The 20,127-nt window shown below is 51.7% G+C and overlaps 2 long non-coding RNA genes across 2 annotated transcripts in view; both read right to left on the bottom strand.

Moving 5' to 3' along the window:
• LOC138385467 (uncharacterized) overlaps positions 1–20,127 on the bottom strand; it is a 137,596-nt gene that overhangs the window by 63,426 nt on the left and 54,043 nt on the right. The window lies entirely within an intron of this gene.
• On the bottom strand, positions 2,185–5,716 carry LOC138385470 (uncharacterized). Its single transcript, XR_011233720.1, has 3 exons — positions 5,407–5,716; positions 4,973–5,058; positions 2,185–2,753 (listed from the first exon to the last, which is right to left on the bottom strand). It is a non-coding gene; the product is annotated as an uncharacterized lncRNA (long non-coding RNA).

The following is a 20,127-nucleotide window of genomic DNA, read 5'->3' as shown; positions in this document are numbered from 1 at the left end:
TGAAAGCTGCCAGCTGTGCCAGCTTCCTCTGCCACGTGGGGCGCCCTGCCTGCAACCCGCACAGCTCCCCACTGCCTCCTCCCGGTGTCCTTGGCTGGACTTTGGAACATCCTAGGGGCCACTTCCCCTTCCTCCCCAACACCTCTGCTGCTTCCCGCCAGGACCCTGTTTGGCCAGGCCGATGCTCTAGCACAGGTAGCTTCCTCTCCAGGGGCCTGGGCATCTTGAGGCTGGCAGGCGGCGGGCCAGCTCGCAGCCCCGGACACGTGGGGGGCTGTTGGCCTGCTGTGCCTACTGCATGTACTCGGCACCTTCCGATGTTGAGGGTCAGCCGTCTGCCCTTCGGCCAGCCAATTCCCACTAAGTCCCCATCTGCCAGGGTCAGAGGCCCCCACGTGTGTCTGGAGCGTCTCCTGAGTTTGGCTTTTGTGTCCCTGGTGGATTTTGAGGTGCTTCGCAAGGTGCTCACAAGTGCTCACAAGCAGGAGCTTTGATCGCTGCCATATTGCCTCAGCCCCCCGAACCCCAGCAGCTGCCCACTCCAAACAAGATGATGGGGCATGTTGGGGAGGCCCAGGAACACAGGCAGGGCTGGGACCAGGCAGGCGAGGTGCTGAGCTGGGTGGTTCTGTGCCCAAAACAGGAACCAGGTCGAGAGGCCCCTGTTCTGGCATCCGGCTGCTCGAGCCCCACGTGGCTCCAGTGAGAGGGCCCTGGCACTGCTGCTTGAGGACAGAGCCTGCCCTGGGCCAGGTCCCTGGGAGGGGCTCAGCAGGCCCGAGGCTGCGGGCAGCCAAACCCCAGGGCCAGGGGCCAGGTGTGCTGTGGGCTGGGTGGTGTCTGATGGGCTGGTCCTGCCTTGGCTCTGTGGAGGGGGAGGGTGAGAATGGTGCTGCCTCTCCAGGGAGAGGCTGAACAGACGTCCAGGTGTTGCTGTGGCCGAGCATGACCGACCGCCCACTGCCAGCAGCCCCAGGCCACCTGGAATGAAACTCCAAACTCCGGAGCCCCCGGTGGGGGAGGGGGGTGAACGCTGAGGGGGGAGTCAGACCATGCAGGAGGGACAGAGAGGGGCCTGCAGGGCCCAGGGGGTGGGCAGAAGCCCCTTAGCCCCTGCACAGTCCCATACCTGTGCATTGGGCACAGGGAGCTGCCCAGGAGCCCTGTGTCCCCGAGACTCCTGCACCCCAAAGCCACACCCCACCCCGCTGCCAAGTCAGCATCCTGACACCCTCCTGGCCCAAAGCAGTAGCCCAGGGCCTGGTCAGCCAGAGAGGCTTCCAGGAGGGAGAGCTGCCCCCTCCCCACCCCACTGCTGCAGAGGGCAGAGGGGTAGGACAGGTGTGGACACAGGTCCCCCCGCTCCCCGCTCTGGGCTTCCCTGGGAGGCTTGGTCCCACCAGGGCCTGCCCCACACCTGGCTGTGTAGATCCCGCTGGTTCAGGAAGGCCCTGGGACTTTCTACCAGGTTCACATGGTTGGGGAGGACAGTGGGGCTCCGTGACCATCCTTTGGTAAAACCGAGTCAGTTCCATCCACGGAACTCCAGGACAGGTGGCACTCCCAAGATGTCATGTGGTGTCGCTGTGCCACCCAGGTGGCCACACCTCCTACTTGCCCCCTCCCCCCTCTGCGTGTGTGTCCATCTCCGCCTCTTTGTCTCCCCTGCCCTCTGTCTCTCTGTGTCTCTGTCTCCCTCACTCTCTTGTCTCTGTCTCTCTCAGGAGGTGCAAGGCCAGCAGCAGAGTCCAGAACCTGACAGGCAGGGAGTGGGGCGTCCCAGCCAGCTCAGGTGTGAGCAGAGGGCAGGGGAATGGGCACCCCTGAGAGCCGGCCTCCTGCGGGGACCTCTGAGCTCCCAGCTGTGCACAGGGACCCTGGGCAGGGAGCTGAGCAGGGCAATTGGGGACCTGGCCCTCTGGTGAACACCCTGGCAACTGCTCGTGCCACTGGTAGAGCTGGTGTGATAGCGCCCCCCAAATCCGCGTCCACCAGGAACCTCAGAATAGGAACTTATTTTAAAATAGGGTCTTTGTAGAAGTAATTAAGTTAAGGATCTTGAGATGGGGGCCCCTAAATCCAGTGACAAGTGTCCTTATAACAGACGCCCCAGGAGGAGGTCCCATGAGCACAGAGCAGCATTATTCACGGTGCCAAAAGGTGGAAGCAACACAAGTGTCCACTGACAGATGAGCAGATATATAAAACGTGGGCCATCCACACAGTGAACTACAATTCAGCCTTAAAAATGTGGAAATTCTGACATACGTAACAACATCGTGCTAAGATAAACAATGACACACAACGACAAATAGAGTGTGCTCTACTTATGAGGTAGCTGGAGTAGTTCCCAGGGGCTGGGGAAGAGAAAATACGAAGTGGGTGTTTAACGAGTACAGGTTCCACTTGGGGAAGATGAAAGCAATTCTGGAGACGGGTGGTGGTGATGGTTCCACAGCGATGTGCACGTGGTTCAAGCCACTGCAGTGGGCACATAGGAACGGTGAATGCTGTGTGTATGGAATCATACAGGAAAAAAAGGAATGAAGTACTGATGTATATGACAACAGGGATGAACCTTGAAAGCGTCCTAAGTGAAAGAAACCAGGCACAAAAGGCCACATATTATATGAGTCCATTTGTATGAAATGTCCAGAGCAGGCAAATCCACAGCGGTGAAATGCAGATTAGTGCTTGCCGGGGACTTGGGGGACAGGGAAACGAAAGTGACTTCGTAACGGGCTTCGAGTTTCCTTCAGAGGAAGAAGAAAAACATCTGGAACTATTTATAAATAGATGGTTGCACAACACAGGCAATGTACGACACTCCATTGAATTATGTATTCACAAGTGGTACAAACGGTGAAATTTTAAAAGGTGTTTTCAGATATTTATATACGTTGTCATAATATGGACTGGGACTTTGTCACTTAACTATATCGATTGGTGATGTAAACATCAGTGGGCAAACCTGAGATACCTTGCAACCAGTGTGCACGCACATGGCTAGAGAATTACAGTAAGGTAACATGTGGTTCAGTAAACTCTTATGAAATTTCCATGATCAATTGGACCATTCACCTTTCATTTGGCAGTGAGATTTAATTTTTCTTTACTAATTATCCCAAATATGAACTCTGTGTTTAGCTACTATTTCCTTGGTTTATATATAAATTGAAGGTGATTCTTGCACATGATATATCAAATTATCATTTTGGGGGGCAAGGCTGGTCGAGGTGGCTCAGGCCTGTAATCCTACACTCTGGGAGGCCGAGGTGGGCGGATTGTTTGAGCTCGGGAGTTCAAGACCAGCCTGAGCAAGAGCGAGACCCCATCTCTACTAAAAATACAAAGAGACTAGCTGGACAACTAAAATATATAGAAAAAATTAGCCGGGTACGGGAGCGCATGCCTGTAGTCCAGATATTTGGGAGGCTGAGGCAGGAGGATGGCTTGAGCCCAGGAGTGTGAGGATGCCGTGAGCTAGGCTGATGCCATGGCACTCCAGCCCGGGCAACACAGTGAGACTCTGTCTCAAAAGAAAGAAAGAAAAAAAGAAATTTTTTGTCTTTTGAAAAATCACATCACCCACTTTTTCTACTGTTAGATATGACAAACTGCTGTGACTTTAAGTATCCAGCTGGGCAGAGCCTTAGAAAAGCTGCTAAGGGTGTCCACTGTGTAGACAGGTTGATGGAACCGAATAAAAGCCCCGAGACACCAACAGCCTGCTGTGCAGCTAAAAATGACAGCAGAGTAGACCGCAGGCAGCTGGGGTGGACCCCACGGGAGAGGGCGGCAGGCAGGACCGCGGGGTCCGCGGGCAGCTGGGGTGGAGCCCACGGGAGAGGGCGGCAGGCAGGACCGCGGGGTCCGCGGGCAGCTGGGGTGGACCCCACGGGAGAGGGCGGCAGGCAGGACCGCGGGGTCTGCGGGCAGCTGGGGTGGAGCCCACGGGAGAGGGTGGCAGGCAGGACCGAGGGGTCCGCGGGCAGCTGGGGGGGACCCCCACGGGAGAGGGCGGCAGGCAGGACCGCGGGGTCCGCAGGCAGCTGGGGGGGGACCCCACGGGAGAGGGCGGCAGGCAGGACTGCGCGGGGTCTGCGGGCAGCTGGGGGGGACCCCACGGGAGAGGGCGGCAGGCAGGACCGCGGGGTCCACAGGCAGCTGGGGGGGACCCCACGGGAGAGGGCGGCAGGCAGGACCGCGGGGTCCGCGGGCAGCTGGGGGGGACCCCACGGGAGAGGGCGGCAGGCAGGACCGCGGGGTCCGCAGGCAGCTGGGGGGGGACCCCACGGGAGAGGGCGGCAGGCAGGACTGCGCGGGGTCTGCGGGCAGCTGGGGGGGACCCCACGGGAGAGGGCGGCAGGCAGGACCGCGGGGTCCACAGGCAGCTGGGGGGGACCCCACGGGAGAGGGCGGCAGGCAGGACCGCGGGGTCCGCGGGCAGCTGGGGGGGACCCCACGGGAGAGGGCGGCAGGCAGGACCGCGGGGTCCGCGGGCAGCTGGGGTGGACCCCACGGGAGAGGGCGGCAGGCAGGACCGCGGGGTCCGAGGGCAGCTGGGGGGGACCCCACGGGAGAGGGCGGCAGGCAGGACCGCGGGGTCTGCGGGCAGCTGGGGGGGACCCCACGGGAGAGGGCGGCAGGCAGGACCGCGGGGTCTGCAGGCCTGGCCAGGCCTGTGTGCTCAGGAGGCGGCGCCGCCCACACCCGCCGTGGAGTCAGCTCTGCCCTTTAGATCTGCCAAGGCGGGGAAACTGAGGGACAGTCTCGGAAACGGTTCCAGGAAAAGAAAACTGGAACCGGAGGGAAAGACACATTTTCCCCCAGTTGGGGAAGGCGGAGAAGCGGGCCTGGGGGATGGGACGGTCGGGGACGAAGGTGTGTTTCCCAATTTGGGGTCAACGGTGACAACCTGGGAGCGTGTGGCTGCTGCCAAACACACGGTGAAACACACTGGAGGACTCACCGTGAAGCAGCAGACCTCACACGGCAAGGACGCCGGGGACTCTGAATGCGGGACACAGAGGACCTTGCGCGGCGACGCCACGTTCCCTGGAAGGACGAAATTGCTGTAAGGAAACTGCGTTTGTGAACAACCTGAACACCCTGCCAGGGACACAGAGAGGACAGCGACCTCCCTCACCGAGGCTGAGCCAGACCCACGTCCAGCTCAGAGGCTGCTACCCCATTGGGGTGGAGAGGCCACCGCGCGGACGTCACACCCGTGGCCACCACGTCCTGGGCGGGGGGGACCTCGGTGGGGTGGAGAGTGCGGGTGCCCCGTTTCCACATGTCCCCACGGAGCCCCTCCCGGGTCTCTGAGGACCGGCCGCCCCTCAGCAGGCGGCTGCGCACGGGAAGGCGGTGCCCGCGGGGCTGGGAAGGGAAGGTCGCACTCACCCTCGGGGCCTCGCGTCTGAGGGCGGACGAGGAGGTCGCGGGCGCTTCGGGTCTGAGGCCAGGCCGGCAGACGGCATGGTTGCAGCGCCTGCAGGGCGACGCTAACGTGGCGGCACCGCGTCCTCTCACGCCGCGGGCACAGCCGCCGCGGGACATGAAGGGCGCTGCGCCCTCTGGTGGCCCGCGCCGGCACTGCAGCCCTCGCTGCTCATCGGGGCGGGGACGCGGCGCCAGGGAGCCCTCCTGGCCTTGCCGGAGAACCAGTGAGACTCCCAGTTCAGCGTCTTCCCAGCCGGGATCTGGAAATGGAAACTCAGATGGGCTCACTGTCCTGTGTCTTTCAGAAAAAACGGGGCGGCCCCTGGGAGGGGCCTGAGCTGAAATGGCCCCACCTAAGAGGGATCTCACCTGGGGGGGTCACCTTTAAGGGTCTCATCAGAAAGGAGCCTCGTGTAAAAGGGGCCTTTCCTGAAACGGCCTCTCCTGCGAGGGCCCGAGGGGTCCCTGGCATCGCCGACATCCGCGTGGCCGTGGCAGACGCAGCGGCCGCCGACGCCGACGTCCCTGATGCCGCAATAACACCGCCCTGCCGGCCCGAGCGCCAGGCCCAGACCCGCCCCCCGAGTCCCAGGGCCTCCGGCCCAGGCTGCCCCCAGAGCCGGCTCCTCCCCGTCCGCCAGGGGCTGCCCCGCTCGCCAGACAGGGTGGGCTCACCCGGGCGTGACCGTGGGGTCCCGCAGCGCCTTGCCCGTGAGGTGACCCCGCAGCGTGTTGCTGCGCAGGACACGCAGGCGGACGTTGGTGGCTTTGGTGAAGCTGCGCAGCAGCGGCGGGTGGGAGCAGGTCATGGTCCCCGGGCGCCCGTTCCCCAGGGACACCACGGTCCGCAGACGGCGTGGAATGTGAGGCCAGGTGTGGCCGCCAGGAGCAGACCGGCAGAACGGCCAGCACGCTGTCCCCGGCCCACCTCGCCGTCCCCCAGGGACACGATGCGCGAGTACTCAGTGGGGCAGATGGCGTCGTCATCCCGTGTGATGCGCTCCAGCGTCCGCGGCCCAGGTCGCTCCAGGCAGCCCCTCTTGGAGGCCGCAGGAAAGGGCGGACAGGGACGGCTGAGGCCACCAGAAAAGCCCGCAGGCCCAGAGGCGGGGCCCCTGGGCTCCCTGACTTCCCTGAGCCTGACCACCCGGAAGGCTGCCTCTGGGACGGGTCACCTGAGCCTGAGCCCGGCCACCTCATCTTGAGGTGGGAAAGCTGCGCCCTCGACGGGTCACCCAGCCAAGGCTCCACCGGCCAGCAGGACTTGGGGCAGAGGTCACTGAACCCTGCTGAGGGAGGCGCTGCCGCCCCACTGGCCATGCTGGACGTGCACCGTGAGTGCCAGGACCCGGCTCTCCTGACACAGGCATCTGAGCTGGTAGGAAGCGAGCTGGGAGCCGCCAGGGCCCTGTGTCACCACCACAGGGAGCTGCCAAACGTGAAGCCAGCCCAGAGGGAGCCAGGAGATGGCACCGAGATTCCTGCCACCACCAGCCCCTGGGCCCAGCTGTACCGGAAGTCAGGGGTGACCTGATGAATTCCCCTTTGCCTCCCGGTCCTCAGACAGACGATCCTGACCCGCACAGAGGTTGGGCATGAGGGTCGGGCTGGTGACCAAGACCTCAAGAAGCCATGGTCACAGCAGCCCCGCTGGGGACACCCCCCAGGCCCCACAGCTCCCGAGACTCACAGGCGAAGAACTGCCACAGCTGGTCGGTGTGGCTGAAGTCCCTGGACTGCTCCAGCACCCAGAGGTCTGGCGGGGGGCGGGGGGAGTTGGCAAACTTGATGAGCACATAGGCCACGTGGAAAACCTGTGGGGACCCAGGGTGTCAGGGTGCCCCTGCCCATCGGAATGGCCACAGCAGGTGATACAAGACATAGGTGCCCCACAGGGGCATCTGTGGGTTTGCTTGCCAGGGGCAGAAGGACGCAGGGGACGGGCCTGCACTGGGGACAGTGATGAAGATAGTTACCAGCCCTCTCAGAAACCCCCTCCTGAGCCTGGGGTGCCTTGGCTGGAAGCTCGGGGTCACATTGATCCTTCAGGCTCTGTGGCTGCAGACAGGGCTCACGGGGGGAGGTCCCAGGCAGTGGGCCTGACCAAGGTGGAGACAGGAGCACATTCCAGTGTCCCCACAGCATGATGTCCAGCCAGGAAGGTGGCCAGACAGTGCCCCCACCACCAAGCAAGTCCAGCACCCAGAACATCTCACAGTCAGTGCTGTCCCAGAACGGGCTCTGTCCTGTCACCCACTGACTGGCCCCCAGCCACTGAGTCCCGGGCCAGGTGGCATGGAGCGAGTTGGGACCCAGTGCTGACATCAGAGCCCTGAGGGGGGAGACAGACTGGCAAATGGGCCCTTCTAGTGCTGAGCCAAGCTGGGAGGCCCCACTAGCCCAGGACTGGGGGCTGCGGCTTCCCTGTGGCCCTGGGCTTGTAGGGCAGCCCTGGCCCAGGGAAAAGGGAAGCTGTTCCTCCAGGGGCACCTGGAATCCCCAGGCCCTACCCAGAGGGCCTGCACCGCCTCGCCTGCTTTCTCCCCAAGGCCCTGCCTGATCCCAGGGAGGTGCCCGTAGCCTCATTTCTCATTGTTCTGGCCAGAGGACCACATCTTGGGCTGTCCCATGTGCCTGTGCCCCTGGGGCTTAGTAAGGCCCTTCCTCAGCACAGCCTTCACGGGGCACTTTGGACACTGCCTCCAGGAAGCCCTCCCTGACTGCAGCCCATCCACCCCGCCCTTGGCCCTGGGCAGCCCCCCGCTGGTCATCACTGCTCCAACTGGACATCTGCACCCACCCATGATGGCCCCGCTGGCCCCATGCCTGCATCCGGGGTGCACACGCGCCCATCAGCCCAACAGCGTATGCTGGGCCCAGCTCCTCAGGTCACCCAGGGCTGTTGGGACGAGCCCCTGAAGCAGCAGAGGCTTTTGGGGGCTGAGGGTCCTTCTGGGCTGGGGGCTGGAGGTGGGCTCATGCTGCCACAGGTGACCCCCAAAGCCCCCAGGGACTTAGCACTGGGCAGCTCCACCCCCACCCTCCACAGGAGTGGCTCCCTGCGGGTGGGGGCCATAGCCCCCCAGGAGAGGTCTCTGGCCCCTAAAAACTGCCAACGGTGACAGGCTGACCATGGAGTGGGCGGGGGGGGCACAGAGATCCTCTCAGGACAGGGTGAGTGCCCGGGTGGGACCCCACCATCACACCCCCGGTGTGCATGTCCCATGCAGATGTCCCCACGTCCCATCCCCCTGGGGGGCAGCCAGTCTCTAGGCTCAGCCCCCACATGACAATGGGGAGGGGGTGTAGTTTCCAGGGAGGGTGACAGCCCCCCCACACACACACTGCAGTGCAGGGAACAAAGGGGAAAAGGCCCCGGTGGCCTGCCGGGAGGTCCCTCCATCTGCCCCCCATCTGCACGAGAACCCAGCTCCCAACAGGAGTGGGGGGCTCCGGACACAGGGCAGTCTCAGCTGGCACGGACCCCTGCTCACAGGTGGGCTCTGAGCTGCCCGCCAGGCCTCTGAGGGTGGCTTCAGACCCCAGGGCCCCCTGGCACCTACTGCTCCAGGGGAAAACAAGACATAATATCTCCTTTCTTTCTTCCATGTAGTTTTCATCACTTCCAATGCCCAGAAGATTCCAGAGAAGCCAGCTAGGCTGTGTGGGTCTAGAAAGGAGGATTCTGGACTAAATATGGCCCAGAGAAACAACAGTGGTTCTGCACAGAATGTTTTAGGGCATCCACTTGGCCAGGAGGGGTCCATTCGGTCAGCAGGTGGGGGAGGAGGACTTAAGATTTTAGTTTAGTTGACAGAGACACCAACAGTAAAATCACAGCTGTGTGGCCAGAGACTGTACCTGCCCCTCCCCGAGCAAATTTTGGCGACCCTAATGTAATCCTCTCCCTTAACTAACTCCTGGACCTTTGGAGTTTCCCAGAAAAGAAGGATTTTTTGCAAGACAAAGGATTTGAGATTCTGATCAGCCAGGGAGTTTTGACCTGCTCCGTTTCCGACCTGAACCGATTCACTCCTCCTTAGCCAACCTGGTCCCCCGCTCCAGAGAGGTCACCATGTTGATGCCGAACTTAGTGCGCACACCTGATGGGCACAACGCACCACAGCCCAGAAGTCCTGGGCTCAGGCGATGCTCCCGCCTCAGCCTCCGGGGTAAGTGGGACTGCGGGCGTCAGAGTTCCTGCCCCGGGGCTCGCCATCCCCCCACCTCCGTTGCCCGGGGGCTCACTGTCCTCCACCCCCAACCTGCCCCGGGACTCACCTCCCTCCCCCACCTGCCGGGGCTCGGGGAGAACCCTCGTCTCAATCACTGGATCTTTGTGCGAGGAGCAACTGGATCTAGGTGCAAACCCCCCGCAGTGTGGACAACAGGAAGACTCTTCCAGAAGATGTCACTGCCGCCAAGACCACCGAGAAACCGCAGGGCCTGCACAAGCAGACCCCAGGGCCGGGACTGTGCACCCCACGGGTGACGGAAAGTGCCGACAGTTGGCGACAAAGGCCGGGGGACCACGGGAAGGGCTGAAGAGGTTTGGCGCAGAGAGCCGAAAGGCCTCAGCGAGGACCGAGTTAGGACAGAGAGGGCCGAGGATGGACGGAAACCACCGAGGGATGAGGGAGAGAGCCGGACGGCGGATGTGCGGCGGGGCCCTGCAGCCGAGGCCCCGAGGATGCAAGGAAAGAACGGAGGGCCGAAAGGAGAGTGGCCGGGCGGCCGGCAGCGATAAGGGCGGGGGCGGGTGGCCCGGAGGAAAAGACCGGGCGGGGCGGGTGACACGGATTTGGGGGGAGCGGTAGGAAGGGAGGGGCGGCAGGGGGTCCCGGAGGGGGTGGCTGGGCGGAGCCGGAGTGACCAGGTGTGCAGGGTTGTGGGGGGTGGCCCGCAGGGAGTGACTGGGTAGGGGCCTGGGGGACCAGGTGTGCAGGGTGCGGGGAAGCTGTAGGGAGAGCTGGAGGTGGGTGGGAGGGAGTGACTGGGCAGGGGGTAGGGAGGAGCACTAGGGAGGGCCGGAGGTGGGGGTTACGGGAGGTGGGGAAGCGGTAGGGAAGGGGGGTGGCCCGGAGGGAGTGACCGGGAGGCAGAGAGCCCCACTCTCAGCCAGCGGGGTGCCCACGGTTTGCAAATTCCCGGCAGCTCCATTGCCCAGGGCTCCCGCAGCTACCCAGGACTGTGTGACTTTGGGAGGGGCCTGGGGCTGCCTGCAGGTTGCTCTTCTGAATTCAAGTGAAGTTTGGGGAAGACACTTTGATAGAAAACAGATGAGGAGCCTTTTTACCTACAGTTTTTGAGGTTTTTTAACGCAACTCACCTCCCTCAGTACAGAACATAGGGTAGATGTAGCCACATTCCCGACGAACGAGCTCAGAGGAGTGAGACTTCAGGGTGGGAGACAGCAGCCTGGACGTGTCCAGAAATGACTGAGGCGCACTGTGTGGGCAGGGAGAGCCAACCCCGGTGTCCTGCCGCCTTCCTCCTGCCTCCCACAGCTCCCGCTGGAACAGCCTCCTGGCCCACAGCAGCAGCAGGGGCTCCGGCCATCACACACAGGCTCCACACCTGATAAGAAGGAAGAGACGGGTAACAGCTGCTCCTCCCTTCCAGGTCAGCCCAGGAATTCCAGCGGCCCTCTGCTCCTCACTTAGTCCTGTCCCCACCCTGGGATGTGCAGGAGCCAGGGAGTAAAAGCCTTCTTAGATGCCCTGCCCAGCGAGTTCCTGATCTCTTACAGAAAATAAAGAAAGACATGCATTAAGGTAACCTAAGTGGCTGTCACAGTCGCCCACCCATTTGGACTCCTGGAAGAGTCCCCAAATGATCTGTGGTCTGTAGGCCAGCCCTCCCCCCAGGAATTTAGGCAACCTGGCACATCCCACACATGAGCCCTGGTCTGTAGGCCAGTCCCCCCTCCAGGTGATTTAGGGAACTTGGGACAGCCTGGAGATGAGCCCCGGTCTGTAAACCAGTCACCCCCAGGGATTTAGGGGACCTAGGACATCCCACACAGGAGCCCTGAACTGTAGGCCAGTCGCTTGCAGGGATTTAGGGAACCTGGAACATCTCACAGATGAGCCCTGGTGTGTAGGCCAGTCCCCTCTGGGATTTAGGGAACCTGGGACGTCCCACAGTTGAGCCTTGGTCTGTAGGCCAGTCCCCCCCTGTGATTTAGGGAACCTGGGACATCCCACAGATGACGCCTGGTTTATAGGCCTGTCCTCTCCAGATATTTAGGGAATCTGGGACGTCCCACAGATGAGCCTGGTCTGTAGGCCAGTCCCCCCAGGGATTTAGGGAACATTTCAACAAAGGAGAAATTAAAACTTTGCCCTGCCTAAAACAAATAGAACATTACTTTATTCTACTTCATGACATGAAGGTGCAAGATATTAGTTTTAACTGCACTCACGCAACATGATGGTGGCCATATATCATGGATCTGCCTGGGACAGTCCAGATTTATACCTACTGCTGTGGTGAATGATTAACATTACTATTACTCTCTTTCATCCTCAGAAGTCTACGGATTTGGTGATGAACTATATGCTTACTCTACTCAACACATATTGCTGATTTGTTTGAATAGGCTTAAATACACCATTATGTTCCTCCTAACTAAAAGTAAGCTATAAAGTAAGCTACAAAGTAAGCTAGTTGAGTGAAAAGAAGGATGTCAGAGTCTCTGAAAATTATAATTTACTGAAGCCATAAAATTAAAGATTTATACAGATGAACTTTCTAAAAATCTTACTTCAGAGAGTGTCTTTTTTAGGTTCAAAGAAACATCAACATCCTGAGCACTTTGATCATCTAGTTCAGAATCTGCTCCTGAAAAGCTAAACAGATAAACACTTCAGAAAGAATAAGATCTAATGTTTGATAGCAGACTATAGTTAACAATATATTTTATATTTCAAAATAGCTAGAAGACAGGACTTGAAATGTTCCCAACACAGAAATAATAAATATTAAATATATGAAGTGATGGATATCCTAAATACCCTGAACTTGATTATTACACATCCTATGCATGTAACAAAATATTACATGTACCCTATAAATATGTACAAATATTACATATCAGTAAAAAAGATAATAAAGACTTCATTAAAGAATCCACCAATGTTTTCAATAGGGACCAAAACAGAAAATTTAAAGTTAACTGGATTAAGTGATTTTAAAGATGTAATGAGTTCTAAATTAGATGAAATCAACTCACACATGTGATTCTTCTTTCATCAGCTGTAAAGACAGAAAAGAAAAATCTCTGTTTAAAATGTTTTCTGTCTAAATGAAGTGAAGTTTTTACTCCTAAAACACACACGCATACCTGGGAAGCGAAAGCAGAGCAGGCGGATGGCGACCTTGATCCCGCTGACGGGGGGCAGCTCTCCCAGTGCTGCGCCCGCGAGTGGTTTTTCTTTCAAACTCACATGTCTACGTCTCCCAAAAAAGACAGCAGTGCCGACCCTAATTCCTTCTTAGCAGAGTTACTTTGTAAATTCCTGTTCAAAATGTAAGTCCACAAAACGAAATTATTTCGGCCTAAGTCGTCCATTGAACACTAATATTAATATAGTATACGCTTAGTTCTAACTCTCTAGATCTTATTTTTTTTCTTTTAAATGGTGAGTAAAAGAAAGTGAACCACAATTAATGTGCTTTTCTAAGGGCAGCACAAACATCTCTCAATGGATAAATCAGAGAGAATGTGGTAGAATGTCATGCAAAACCCTCCTGACTTCATTCTTACTTGGACTTTATATAAAGTTCAAACATATTACTTTTTCTAGGAAAAGTCCGTTACCCCTAGGCCAGCTAAGAAGCCCAGTTACAATCTACCCCTCATTCTGCCCTTCACAAATGAAAATTAAGAAAAATTTCCAGAATAAACTTGAAGGTAGTGATACATTTCTTAAAAAATGCAGATTTAAAACCAATAAACACCTATTTAATCCCTCCCCATTTTCCATTACAAGTTTGTAAATATCACAACAATGATGATGACACGTCTGATAGTGAACATTTAAAAGGTGCAGCTCTGCTTTCGTGGCTCTCTGCATTATTTTCTGACAGCACACTGATGGCAAATTCTCCATCTCTTTAAAAAGTTGAAATTCCCTTTAAAATAAAAAAAGGATTAGGTTAAGATTCCAAACATTTTTCTATAGCAATGACAGGCCTCTACAAACATTTTAAATTTCTTGCATTTCTCTGCCAAGTTTAAATGGATTCTACTCAGGATAGAGAGGCTGTGGGAACACATAACAGCTTCAGAAAACAAGGACATCAAGAATTATGACTAAATATATTCTTTCTAGAAGTCAAGGAAGTAAACAATTCTCAAATTCATACTTTCTTTTACCAAAAAAGGATTCCAATCTAAGGTAATAACTTTATCCAGAATCAATGTATTTTTCAACCTAAATCAAACTTTGGCCAAGATTTTTTTAAGTTGTAAGCACTTTGCATGGAAATTGTTCTTAAACATATTATCTTTTTAACAGAAAATAATTTACATTTTCCTTAACATAAGCAAATATTTTGCTGTGCTATTACAATATATCCATCGAAAAGCCCCAAGTCACTACATCTTTTTGAGTATTACTGTTATTGGAAGTCTTCCCTTGTTTCCAATGGCCACTTTCAGCTGTTCTCAATACTTCTGCTTCTGGAGTTGAGATGCCAGAATAAACTCATCAGAAGAATGAATGATGGAAGGAAAACGTAAATGACCTCAGAACATTATAACTAATTTGGCTTCTTAAACACCTCCCTGTTTCTCTGCCTTCCCACTTCCTCATTCTTCATTGTGCTCTGAATTATAAGGGTATCTTAATAAATGCAAAGCAAATTATATAATAAGTTAAAATCAAGATTAAAATGCACCAGTGAAAGTAGCTACTTCTTCAAATTTATGACATTTTCAAAAAACATTTTTTGCTTTTGTCTATAGGGGAATAAAATGAAAGAAAATGGAAAATTAAATCAGTATGAGTTTGGGTTGAACAGGTAAGATGCCAGGAGTTTCTGATGAAACCAAGACTGAAATCTCAATAAATGAAGAGCTTTAATATTCTATATTGTTTTATGTATTTGTTTGAAGGCAAATGGCTAAAGCAGATGATTTCTTAAGGTCCCTTTTAGCTATTATTCTGTATGGTTACATATGCTACACAGAAAACAAATACTATTTCAATTTCCCCCAATAGGTATCTGCAAGCTCATACATCTGACGTGCCTCTCAGGATGTTTCTTTTTTTTTTTTTTTTTGAGACAGAGTCTCGCTTTGTTGTCCAGGCTAGAGTGAGTGCCGTGGCATCAGCCTAGCTCACAGCAACCTCAAACTCCTGGGCTCAAGCGATCCTCCTGCCTCAGCCTCCCGAGTAGCTGGGACTACAGGCATGCGCCACCATGCCTGGCTAATTTTTTTAATATATATATTTTAGTTGTCCATATAATTTCTTTCTATTTTTAGTAGAGACGGGGTCTCACTCTTGCTCAGGCTGGTCTCGAACTCCTGACCTTGAGCGATCCACCCGCCTCAGCCTCCCAGAGTGCTAGGATTACAGGCGTGAGCCACCGCGCCCGGCCAGGATGTTTCTTTTTTTTTTCTTTTCTTTTTTTTTTTTTTGAGACAGAGTCTCGCTTTGTTGCCCAGGCTAGAGTCAGTGCCGTGGCGTCAGCCTAGCTCACAGCAACCTCAAACTCCTGGACTTAAGCGATCCTACTGCCTCAGCCTCCCGAGTAGCTGGGACTACAGGCATGCGCCACCATGCCCGGCTAATTTTTTTTTGTATATATATATATTTTAGTTGTCCATATAATTTCTTTCTATTTTTAGTAGAGACGGGGTCTCACTCTTGCTCAGGCTGGTCTTGAACTCCTGACCTTGAGCGATCCACCCGCTTCAGCCTCCCAGAGTGCTAGGATTACAGGCGTGAGCCACCACGCCCGGCCCAGGATGTTTCTTTAAGTCTGTGATATCAGATGTTTTTCTTAATTCCAGGAAATCCTGAAAACATGATTTTAAATTAAATTATAAATATATGAGAAATAACACATGGTCTATCTGGAGTTCCAAACTAGTATTAATAAAATGTAAAATTCAACTTCTAATGCACTTTGTGGCAATAGCAGCCATGAGAGGATAGAGCTGATAACAATCTATATACCCTTTTCCCTCTTCTAGCATTTTCTCACAAAAGCCTCAATATAATCAATGAACCAAAAACATTTGCTAGCATATACTGTCTCTTTATAAAGTCAAATAAAATTTTGTTATTAATCATATTTATTTTACCTTATTTAGAAAATTTCCATTAGGTTTTAAACTGTCAACTGAGGGAGATTTTCCTGATCCTTCTATCACAGCCACCTGAGTATCTACACAATCTTGACCCTATGACCACTCTGTATTACAAGCCACACTTCTTTGTTGCTCAGGAAAACAAATTTTTAAAAAGACTCAGAAACAGGTGAACACAGAATCAACCACAGAGAGAACTGAAAAGGCTAAAGATATATCCTGTAAAAAGTCCTACCAAACCTTCTTTGAACAAAGAGAAATGGTGACAGGCAACCTTAAAAACTAAGCTGGGCAGGGTGGCATGTGCCTGTAGTCCCAGCTACCAGGGAGGCTGAGGTGGGAAGATCACTTGAGCCCAGGAGTTCGAAACTGCCACAAAAACAAAAACCCTAAAACAATAAATAAATAAAGCATTGAAGGGAGAAGGAAACACCAATTTACATGGGTACGTATGTATATGTGTAAGGAGAAGTGGTTTTCACTTTTTCTTATTTATTTATTTGAGACAGGGTCTCACTCTGTTGCCTCGGCTAGAATGCAGTGGCGTCATCATAGCTCATTGTAACCTCAAACTCCTCGACTCAAGCAATCCTCCTGGCTCAGCCTCCCAAGTAGCTAGGACTACAGGTGCACATCACCACATCTAGCTAATTTTTTGCAGAGATGGGTCTCGCTTTGTTGCCCAGGCTGGTCTCGAATCTCTTGGTCTCAAGTGATCCTCCCACCTTGGCCTTCCAAAGTGCTGGAATTACAGGCATGAGCCACTGTGCCCAGCGAGGTTTGCACTTTAAACAAGGTAGTCAAGGAACACTTCTCTGATAAGGTCAGACTTGAACAAACTGAAGAAGAAAGAGAGTCACGTGGCTCTCTAACCAGTCAGGAGGCTAGTGTAATAACCTAGGCAAGAGACAGTGATGGCCAGGACCACAGCGACGGCAGCAGAGGAGGTAAGAACTGATTAGATTCTGGATCTATTGAGGTTAGAACTTACAGGATTTGTTTCTGTTGGTATAGATATAAATTCCGAGAAACACATTAATGCTGAGATACATATTAGACATTCAAATGGAGAGACAGAGGTCTGGAAATCAGTGAAGTTAACAAGAGCTGCACTGTCTGGTAGCCACATGTGGCTATTAAGCACTTGAAATGTGGCTAATCTGAATTGAGATGTGCTGTAAATGTAAAACACACCAGATTTCAAAGACTTAATACGACAAAAAATATAAAATCTCATTTTTATTTCATTACATGTTGAAATAATATTTGATATACTGGATTAAACAGAACATATTAAAATTAATTCTACCCATATCTTTTAACCTTTTTTGGTGTGGCTACTAGAAAATATAAAGTCATATATATTGCTTATATTATATTTCCACTAGATAACACTGACCTAGTTAGTGATGTAAATCTGGGATTCATTAGAATGGAGATTTAAATCTATGAATTGAATATAATCATCTCCTGACTGCAGAAAGACAGAAGAGACTCAAGGATTAAGCACTGAGCACTCCAAAGTCAAAAAAGGTTGAAGGGATGAAAAGGAACTAACAAAGGAGACTGAGAAGGAAGAATATGTGTAGCAGGGAAAACCAGTAGATGCAGACATGGAACAGTGGAGGACAACAGAAGAGGGTGTGTAAAGGAGGAGGGGATGATGATTGCGGGGTAAGATGAAGACTGGAACTCGTCACAGAATTTGGCAGCACAGGAGTCATTTATAACCCACAGAAACTGACTTGGTCAAATGATGGGGACGACGCCTGCTGGGAGGAGATTCACAAGAACTGAGACAGTGAGTGCACACAATCCATTCAAAATTTTTTGCTGTAAAGGGAAACAAAGAAATAAGGAGGTGTGAAAGGGAGTTCAAGAACAATTTAAAAATTTCTTTGAAACAATTAGAACCAAGAATAAAATTAAACAAAATGCTAAACTAAGGAAAATTATTTCAAACAAGGAGGTAATAGACTTAATGCATAAAGTGTTCCTGCAAACTAGTAATATGTCAAAAATATATAAAAGCTGTGTTTGGACAACTTCTAAGACTCGTAAGCTCAAATATATTTTTAAAAGATGTATAAACACATTACTATCAAAAATGCAAATTAAAATGGATGGATTTTTACTTATCAAATTGGCAAAGACTGATCTTATGTTGTATTATTAAGGGTGATGAAATGGACATTCATACATCATGAGGATTTAAATTCTCCCAACCCTTTTAAATATAATGGAATACCTGTCATGCAGCTTATATAAACAAAAGAGATAGATCTTTATTTACTGACATGGAACATGTTTATAAAATACTGAGGATTTTTAGAAGTAATTTCCTTCATGGGACTTCAGTTAAACCCGTGTTAGATCTTTTCAATATCCATCACATCTCTTTGCTTCTGTATTTTTCCATCCTTTTGTCTCCTCCATGCTTCAGTCTGGACAGTTTCTTATAACCTACCTTCCATTTCACAAATTCTTTCTACAGTTGTAACTAATTCTGATGTGGAATCCATCTATTAAGTTCCTAAGTTTGTTTACCTGAATTTTTCCGTTCTAGAATTTTACCCAGTTTTTTCCGAGTCTGTTATGCCATTTTTAATGTTGTCTAGTTTGGGGTAAATTTTTTAACGTTAGCTGCTCTCTCCTAAAAGATAGTAAATAGAGTTGTTTTACAGCCTGTATTTCATAATTCCAGTAACTGGAATCCCTGTGGATCTGTTTGTATTGTCTATTGTTTTCTGGCTCATGATGTCGTTTTGGGTTCCTGGTTATGTTTTGATTAAGTGCTAGACACTGTATTTGATAAGTTGTGCACATAAATAATTTGAACCCAAGGATGATGTCACTTTTCCTCAGAGAGAAATTTTGTTTGCTACTGCCAGGTGGCACAGGGAACTAGTTATGTAGAATCCCTTTATTCTGACCAAAATTTGAGATTTCTCTAGGCTACTCAGATAACTCGAGTCTGAGGAAGGGCTGGTTTACTTTAATTCTAGGGCACAGCCCTTTGGGATCCCATCCTCGTAAGCACATTGGAAGGGGTACATTACCTGGCTCCCACCTTTGACAGACCAAGGACTCTGATTTTTGTCCTTTTATTGTCAGAAGGCTGTCGGAAGCGTAGGCTACTCTCTGTTAGGCTATGCTTTTCAAGGCAAAATTGTTCCTAATGCTAGGCTTAATTCTCAGGGTTCCCATTCTTTCCCAGGTTGTGGCCTGGCAATTTCTCCTTATCTGGCCAGTTCTTAGATGCTTTTAGGAAGATTTTAAAAATATTTTTTCTAGGTTTTTTAATTGTCTTCAATGGGTAGGAGGTCTAATGACTTAGCTTGCCATTATCCTTACTTTTAAAAGTTTAAATACAGTTCCTATGTGACACAAGTAAAATCTCTTGATTTAAAGATTAACTATTTAAATGATCTGTTTTTAGAATATTAAGTTCACTTATAAACAGAAATGGGCATTTTAGAGAATTTATGAAAATGATTTAACAACCTTACAAAATTGAGAAATATTAAAAAGTAGACATTACGGCAGCAACAGTGGGACTCAAAACATTTTGTTTGCTCCCCATAGTCCCCACCACACTTTCAAAACTCCTTGCCGGGTGACTACTTCTGGGCAGAGCGCTCTGAGCAGAAGAAATGTACATTATTTTAAGGTTAAAGCATAGAATAGCTTCATGGAGTTTTAACCACAAATATATACATTAGTATCTGTCAAGGATCAAGGGGGTCTCCCTGCAGATTTCTGGAGCTCCTTTTCTACATAATTCCATTCTCTCAGGAAAACCACCCTACAATTTCTAACTGCCTTAGCCTTTCTGAACTCCAATCTCTGCCTTACTCAGGGAGACCTCTGCTTTGCTTGAAGTCTGTCCTTGCTCCACGGTCTGCAGGGTGCTTCCAAGCAGGAAGCCACACTGCCATAGGGCTAACAGTGGATGTTTCCTTTCTCTCAGAGATCACGGTCCTATCTGCCTATTGTCTGGTGTGTTTATCATGGACAGAAGCCTCAATATGCTTGAGAGTATGTGCTCTAACTACAGTATAATTAAGAATAAAAAAGATAATAACTTCCCTAATATTTGGAAATTAAGCAACACACTTATAAATAATCCATGGGTGAAAGAATGTATCACAATGAAAGAAATTATTTTGAACTAAATGATTATGAAAATACTATATATCAAAATTTGTAGACTGCAGCTAAAACAGTGCTTAGAGGGTTTATAGCTTTAAATGCTTATATTAGAAAAGAAGAAAGGTTTAAAAATCAATGATCTTAGGTTCTATCTTAAGAAACTAGAAAAAGCAGAAAAATTAAGCCCAGAAAAGTAGGATGGGAAT

Source organism: Eulemur rufifrons, chromosome 6 (genome assembly GCF_041146395.1).
Source record: "Eulemur rufifrons isolate Redbay chromosome 6, OSU_ERuf_1, whole genome shotgun sequence".
In the NCBI taxonomy this organism is placed as follows: Eukaryota; Metazoa; Chordata; class Mammalia; order Primates; family Lemuridae; genus Eulemur; species Eulemur rufifrons.
Note: the sequence above shows the minus strand (reverse complement) of the source record. Positions and strands in the feature narration are given on the sequence as shown.